Raw genomic sequence first — 7,665 nt, 5'->3', positions numbered from 1 at the left:
TGGGTCGGGGGAAAAGAAGTGGCAGATGTGGCTCCCAAAGTGGTTAAGGGGCTCCCTTCTCTGTGGCTCTTCCCTGACTGGATGCAGCAGGGCCAGGCTTTTCACTGACATTTTCTACATTTTATTAGAGTGTCAGGAGTGTCCCTGTTTGAGGCCTGGCCCAGTAGTGGGCCATGCTGATGGCTCGGGGTCCAAAGGGTGCTCTTGGGGTGCATAGGAGGATTTGTGACAGCCCAGATAATAGAGCAAATGGTGGCTTTGAAAAGACAAGTGCAGGTTCAGGGACAGTATATTCATTTCTGTTAGTGATCTGAGGGTTGCAGACACTCACAAGGGAGCTGTCAGCATGGGATCCCAAGAAGTCCAAGAACTGCCACATGTGGCCATTAACCCCATTTCTACACAGGGACTACACTGCTCATGTCCGAAGGAGCGTTATGAGGAGGGGTGAGGAGAAGAGGCGGTGCCGAGGGGAGAGGAGGGGTTGAGGGAAGGGATGGGAATGGGGTGAGGGAAGAGGCGGGGCTAAGGGAAGGAGGGAAGGAGGAGAAGGGATGGGGTGGAGGAAGGGGACGGGGTGAGTCCATCTACAGAGGGAGGATCATTACTATGGCAACTCTGACAGGTTTATGAGCAGCTCCAGGTCCCCTGCTGCTCAGTAATAAATCAAACTGCTGGCACTGACTGAGCATGAAGCCAGCTTGTTAGGGAGAGTTACAGCATAATTACAAGGTAAGACCAGCAGTCCTGTCCCGCTGTGACAGGCAGGAGAGGTTTGGGAACATCCAGGGACTCTTGGCATGGCAGAACTGCTCTGGATGCAGGGAGGTCTGGATTGGAGAGGCGTAGCTATGCCTGGCATAGTGGGAGTTGTCGTCTTTGATTTGTTCTAGGTTTTTAATCACAGGGCAACAGGATTACAATCCCAGCCAGCAGGAACTTGGGGCGGCCTGCAGTCCTGAAGGTGAAAGCCGATTGTGCTGGCCTCGCTGTGCATTCTGGGACTTGTGGTCTCTTCACAGCTCCCGCAGGTGTTTAAAAGCGCTTCGAAACTGCAATCCCAGCATGTCATGGGCTCGGGGACCAGGCGCAGTTCTGGGGGAAGAGCTGAGAGGTGCGTTCCTCTCCTGGGGCTGGAAACTGTACCTCTTAAAAGTTCCCCGCCCGTTGGTGGCAAGGCGGCTGAACTAGAATCCCAGCAGATGAAATGCGAGAAGGTGGTTAACACAGGAGGGTTTGCCAGGGCAGTGTGGACCTCGCCGCTTCCACAGCGATGTTGGCTACTGATTGCCTGCACTTGATTGCCATGGGAATTGAGTCCGCAGAGGGACAGGAGGGGCAGGCCCAGGTTGGGCAGTGAGCAGGGCATAGCGCTGTGAAGTGCACCTCTCCCGTGTCCAACTCGGAGGTGTGTGGTCCTCACACCATTTCCCGCTGATCAGCTGGGTTCCCTCCTCCAACTGCTTTTAGGGTCTTTACTGGGCATTGCGACTTCTCCAGCCCAGGGAGCCGCCTGCTTTCCTAAGCTGCTGTGGGAACTGGCCTGAAATCCAGACGCTGTCCATTGCGCCGCTCACCTCTTTTCCCTCCAGCCAGAGAGCAGTTAAGACACTTTGGGGAGAAATCCGCTGGCTGGCCCGCCAGTGCACAAGTTCAGAGCTTTGTAGGAGGTGACATGGACTGTGGCTTCGTGAAAATGTCACCCTCACCAGCGCCTTTTTCACGGATGTGCATGTTGAAGCGGTAAGGAGGATTATTGGTTTTCCCAGGAGATGCTACCAGCAGAGGAGAAAATCTCAATTCCGAGGTCTGTGTCTCTGGTGCGGTGGCACGCAGCTTTCCTGGCGCTGCCCCGGCACCAACTCGTCCATGCACCTGTGCGGCAGCAGCTGGACAGCGCCAACATTGCAGCTGCCCAGCTGGGCACCTGAAAGCGCATGCACAAGCAGCCTGTCACAAGCGCCAGCGATGAGCCAGGACTCCCTCACAGTGACAGCCGCCTTTGCCTGGGGAATGATCTCAGCGGCTTAGCAAAGCAGGGGCCCTCTGTGGCAGTGCCTCAGCGTTGGGCAGCGGACCCTTTCTCCGCGCGATCATCACCGAGTCCTGCGAGTTTAGGAATCCGGCAGGCTGAACCAGGCAGAAAAAAGATCTGGCAGGGCTTCAGGGTTGTCCATAGCAACCCCCAAGTATCCCCACGATGCTTCAGACCTGCCCAGACAGAGTGAAGGTGCCTCTCGTTGAAAGCCCTCCTGGCTGGGATTTCCAGGTACGGCCTGCCTGCCTGCGGCGGGGCTGCTCTGTCCCCGAGGGGCTTCCCGGCAGAGAGCAGAACCCCGCAGCCTCAGGAGCTCCCTGGCAGTGTGTGTCTCTGTGTGAGTGTTGGATGTCTCCGTGTGTCTTTCTGTGTGTGTGTAAGTGTGTGTATGCATGTATCTTTCTGAGTGTGGTGATGAGTGTGTGTGTGTGTGGGGGGGTGGGTCATGCTGACACGAGTGTGGCCAGTGCACTCCAGCGCAGTTTCTCTGTAGTCCGCCTACCTTCTGCTGCTGGTCTGCGTTTGGCTCAGTTTGAGGGCTGTGGCGCCCCGCATTCTTTGTTTTCCTGATGCTTTCCAAAGCCTCAGTGTAGTGGGGTCTGGCTCCCACCTGGAGATGTCATAATCATCTGCTCATCCCGAGGTGGGTCACTCCTCGAGAAACAAGATGGGCACAACACACCTACAATCAATTTCCTCCAAGAGCTCTTGGTCCTGTGGCACATCTAGGGCTGGAGGGACACTAGCTGTCCCATCCTCAGGACCCCTGAGGGGCTCCAGTGGTGTCCTTAAATTTATGTGTGTTTCCTCTACTTAGGATTCTTGTTAAAAGACAGATTGTAATTCGTGTGTTGGAGTGAGCCTGAAATTCTGTATTTCTTGTAGGCACTCAGTGGATGCCACTGATTATGGGTCCTGATTGACATTTGGAGGAGCAAGTCTCAGTATTGTTCTTTTGAAGTAAGAATTGTAGGTGCTGAGCCTGCAAATAAGTCTTTTCTGGATATCATCTTCACTTTTCTTCCTACTTTCCTAATAAAATTAAAACACACTGATTGCCAACATAAAGGGAAACAGATTAATAGTTCATAAATTTACTCTTTTTGAATGACTAATTTAGTTGACTCTTGGTTACCTAAGGACAGATTACAAGGTATGAGTTAGCCATGGTATGGAATAAAAGTGGGCTTGGTATCATAAAGAAGTGAAATATCAGTCATGTAAGGAAAAATTAACATATTTATAGTATAATGTTACTGTGTTTAGAATTATTTGGTATCGAATCTAGCTTGGGAATGTTCCTCGATCTCAGCTGTCCAAGTAATTTTTGGGAGAAGGGTCTCCTTTTTCTTCCACTCTCTAAGGAACAGTGGTCTGCATATGGGAATTACAAAACCTATGCAGAGAACGTTCTGCGATGGTGGAGGTTTCTATCATATTGGCTACAAATACTCATGTACTTAGAGTTATTTTGACACATTTCTATATGATCTTTGGAATGGTAAATGTATTCTGAAATATAGGATGTGAATTTTTAATGAATTAGTTTTAAATGACCTTTTATAAGACATTTTAGTTGGTTTTCATTCTCTAGGTTTTCGGATATGTGAGACCTTTTCCTTCTGCTCTTTTCAGTTGCTTAGAAATTATTTGTTTGCATAAACATGAATGCATATGCATACATGTGGGCAAACGATGTGTGTAGTTGATCCCAGATTAAGCATTTCAGCTGTAGAAGTCATTTGTGATAAGTTATGAAACCTGAAACGCTCTGAGTAAGTCATAATTAGGGACAATTAAGAAATGTTGAGATAATCCTTTAAAATAATTTTCCAGAATTCATTTCTTCCATCAGTCATATGGTGATTTACAGGTAAAGTACTATAAAGTATATTGAATTTGTTACTCTTTAATTTCTTTTGCATAAATGTTAACAAAATACAGTGGACCCATAGTGTATTAATTAGAAACAGCTACATTTTCAAGGACCTAACTTAAGCAAGAATGTTGAACAGAGGAAATTTATTTTTATAATTCATTAAACATTAGATATATGTGTATTTTTTCTTCAGAGAACCAGTGGTGGAAAACATGGCTTCTCTCCTGAGGAAGAAAAACATGAGGTTGGAATAAGTTAAGCACTTTACACAGTATTAAGTTTGAGAAATGTTTTTGCTTAAAATTGTTTCCATCATATCCTGATTTTGATTGGCTATGCTTCATTTTATTATCCCATGTGTGTCCAGAAAGAGTTCCTAGAGAGAGAAGACAAAGGCAGTCTGTGTTGCAAAAGAAGCCCAAGGCTGAAGTTTGAGGAACTGAATATGCAACTTTGCAGGGGACTTGGAGACAAGGAAAAGCTTGTCAGGTAAGTTGGTTGCTAAAACTTTGTCTTTAGAGATTAACTGTCCATGTTTACCATTTTCTGAGAGACCTTTCTTAAAATATTCGTTAAACAGTACTTCAGAAACAGATTTCATCCACTTATTAAGCTCCCACACATTGTTATACTCTAGATGTAGATGTAAATAAGAGTGATAATCTGACACAGGGAATTGCTTTTTTATGGAGAAGAGATGCTGACAACAGTCTCTCTTTAGAGGCCAAAAAAGCAATTTGATCTAAGCACTTTGTTCTAAGGTTATGATGTTTTATGTCAAAGCAATAAAGTTTCTAAGCTCCCTTAGCCTATTCTAAATGTTGAAATTTGGGTTAAATACTTCTCTCTGGTGAAATAAAGAAATGTGAAAAGATGGCCCAGGAAGATTTCACTTTTTGTTCTGTTTTCCTTTCTTTGTTTCCTCTGGTATTTTTTTCTTTTAATCAGTCCTAATGCTAATCAGGAATCTTAGCTGATGTAGCACATAGGCTCTTCCCAACAGTCCAGAAGAAATTGATCAAAGCTCTGGGTGGGGTGAGCAAGTGAATGAGTGAACAGAAAGCTAATTTAAAGGAGGCATCAGTCTGTCAAAGGACAGTGGCACAGAGGTTCTTGCAGTTGTTGCAGGGACCTTGTAAGAAGACTGATTTTTCTGAAAACAGAAAAATCAATAGAGAAAATCAGTGAAACAAAAAACTGGTTCTTCGTAAAGATCAATGAAATTGGCAAATCTCTAACAAGACCAGCTAGAGAAAGGAAAGGGAAAACACAAATTACCAACATCACAAATCAAATCAATAAACCATAGCTATTTTAAACACTGCATAGAGAATAAGGAAATACTACAAATAACACTGCATGCATAAATTTGACAACTTCTGTGAAATAACCCAATTCCTTCAGAAGTGCCAACCTCCACAACTCAAATAGAGACTATCAATAGCCCTGAAATTAATACATAAATTTAACTCCTAATTTTAAAACTCTCTTAAAAAAAACTCTCCAGGCCTAGGTGGTTTCATAGAAGGAAATTCTAATAAATATGTTTAAACCACCAATTTTATGCAATTTCTTCCTGAAAATAAAAGAATACTTCTCAGTGTATTTTGTGAATCTGGTATCACCTGATATAAAACCAAACAAAGACAGTACCAACAAAACTTAAAAACCAATATCTTTCATAAATATAGATGATAAAATTCTTAACAAAATATCAATAAATAAAATTGATATGTAAAAAGAATAATACCACATGACTAAGTGGGGTTTATTTCAGGGATGCAAGGTTGGTGCAATACTTGAAAGTCAATCAATGTAGTCCACCATCAACAGGTAAAAGAACATAAATCACATGATCATGCCAACTGATGTGGAGAAAACATTTGACAGAATTAAATACCCATTCATGGCAAAAACTCTCAGAAAACTAGAAACAGATGAGAATATACTCAACATGATGAACAACATCTACAAAAACTATGGCTAACACCAACCTTGATGAAAGGGAATGTTTTCCACCTAAGATCAAGAACAAGGTAAGGATGTTTGTTCTCACTGCTATTATCAACTTAGTACTGGAAGTTTTAGTAGTACCATAAGGCAAAAAAAGCAACTAAGAGGAAAATATGTACAGATCAGGAAGGAAAAAAGTAAAGTGTTGCTCTTCACAAATGACATGCTGATGTCCATGGAAAACTCTATTATATCTACCAAAAAATTAAAACTCTTAGATCCAAAAAATGGTGATGAAAGAAATCAAAGAACTGAACAAATAGATATACCATGTTCATGAATTGTAACACCCAACATAGTAAAGTTGTCAATTCTCCCCAGATAGATGTATAGGGTTTTTTTTTTTTTTAATTATTATTGCATTTGGGCTCTGGAGTACATGTGCACATCTTGCATCCTGCAGAATTATTGCATAAGTACATATATGCCATGGTGGTTTGCTGTCTGCATCACCCCCACTCCCCTGCCCATTGCCTACATCAGGCATTTCTCCCGGTGTTATCCCTCTCCATCCTCCCTGCCCCAATGTATAGGTTTAAATAATTTCTATTAAAATCCTAGAAATATATTTTTAAATATAAATAAGCTTACTCTAAGATTTATATGGAAAATCAAATGAACTAAAGTAGCTAAAACAATTTCAAAAAATAAAATGGAGAAGTCCCTCCTCCCAATTTTAAAACATATTATAAAGTTCAGTAATGAAGACAGTGTGGTACTGGCAGGAAAATTAATGCACACACCAATGAAACAAAAGAGAAAGTCAACTGTCAACTAATTTTTGACAATGATTCAAAAGCAATACTATGGAAAAACAGTAGTCTTTTCAACAAATGATGCCAGAGTAAGTGGATATTCAATGGCAAAAGGAAGGAAGGAAGGAAGAAGGAAGGAAGGAAGGAAGGGAGGAAGGAAAGAAGGAAAAATTTTTGACTTATAACTTGCTTCTTACACAAAGGTTAACTCAAAAAGTGATCCTATATTTGAATATAAAATGTAAACTATGAGCCAGGCATAGTGGCTTATGCATGTTATTCCAGCACTTTGGAGACTGAGGCAGGTGGATCCCTTGATGTCAGGAGTTCAAGACCAGCCTGGCCAACATGGCAAAACCCCACCTCTACTAAAAATACAAAAATCAGCCTGGTGTGGTGGTATACACCTGTAGTCCTAGCTACCCTACTCAGGAGGCTAAGGCAGGAGAATTGCTTGAACCTGAGAGGTGGAGTCTGCAGTGAGCTGAGATTACACCACTGCACTCCAGCATGGGTGACAGAGTGAGACTCTGTCTCAAAAAAATAAAAAAAAGAAATAAAAGAAATAAAATATAAATTATGAACAATTAGAAGAATACATAGGGGGAAATCTTCAGATCACAGGGCTTGGTGAAGAGTCCTTAAACTTGACACCAAACCATAATCCATAAAGCAACATAACTGACAAATTAGACTTTATCAAAATTAAAGCTATTGCTCTGTGAAAGACCTTGGTAAGAAGATGAAAAGACAAACCACAGTCTATGTATTACTTCTCTATTGCTTCCATAACAAATTACCATAAATTTCACAACTTGAAACACCCATTTATTATCTCACATTTCTGTAGGTCAGAAATCTGGTGGGCTCAACTGGTTTCTTTGTTCCTAATCTCCCAGAGCAGGAAGGGTGTGTGTCTTTCTGGGGGCTCTGGTGATTAGTGCACTTTCAGGCTCATTCTGGTTGCTGACAGAGTTTAG

General features: G+C 42.8%; 1 long non-coding RNA gene across 2 annotated transcripts; it reads left to right on the top strand.

Annotated features, from left to right (window-relative positions):
• Window positions 1-1,969: 1,969 nt before the first annotated feature.
• On the top strand, window positions 1,970-6,682 carry LOC135276338 (uncharacterized). 2 transcript variants are annotated; one of them, XR_010343890.1, is made up of 5 exons: window positions 1,970-2,269; window positions 2,924-2,998; window positions 4,111-4,161; window positions 4,285-4,406; window positions 5,751-6,682. It is a non-coding gene; the product is annotated as an uncharacterized LOC135276338 (long non-coding RNA). The 2 variants fall into 2 exon arrangements; XR_010343889.1 differs by lacking the exon at window positions 2,924-2,998.
• Window positions 6,683-7,665: the final 983 nt, after the last annotated feature.

Source organism: Aotus nancymaae, unplaced genomic scaffold, assembly GCF_030222135.1.
Source record: "Aotus nancymaae isolate 86718 unplaced genomic scaffold, 86718_ANA_hifiasm-v0.15.2.pri h1tg000022l_1, whole genome shotgun sequence".
Classification (NCBI taxonomy): Eukaryota; Metazoa; Chordata; class Mammalia; order Primates; family Aotidae; genus Aotus; species Aotus nancymaae.
Note: the sequence above shows the minus strand (reverse complement) of the source record. Positions and strands in the feature narration are given on the sequence as shown.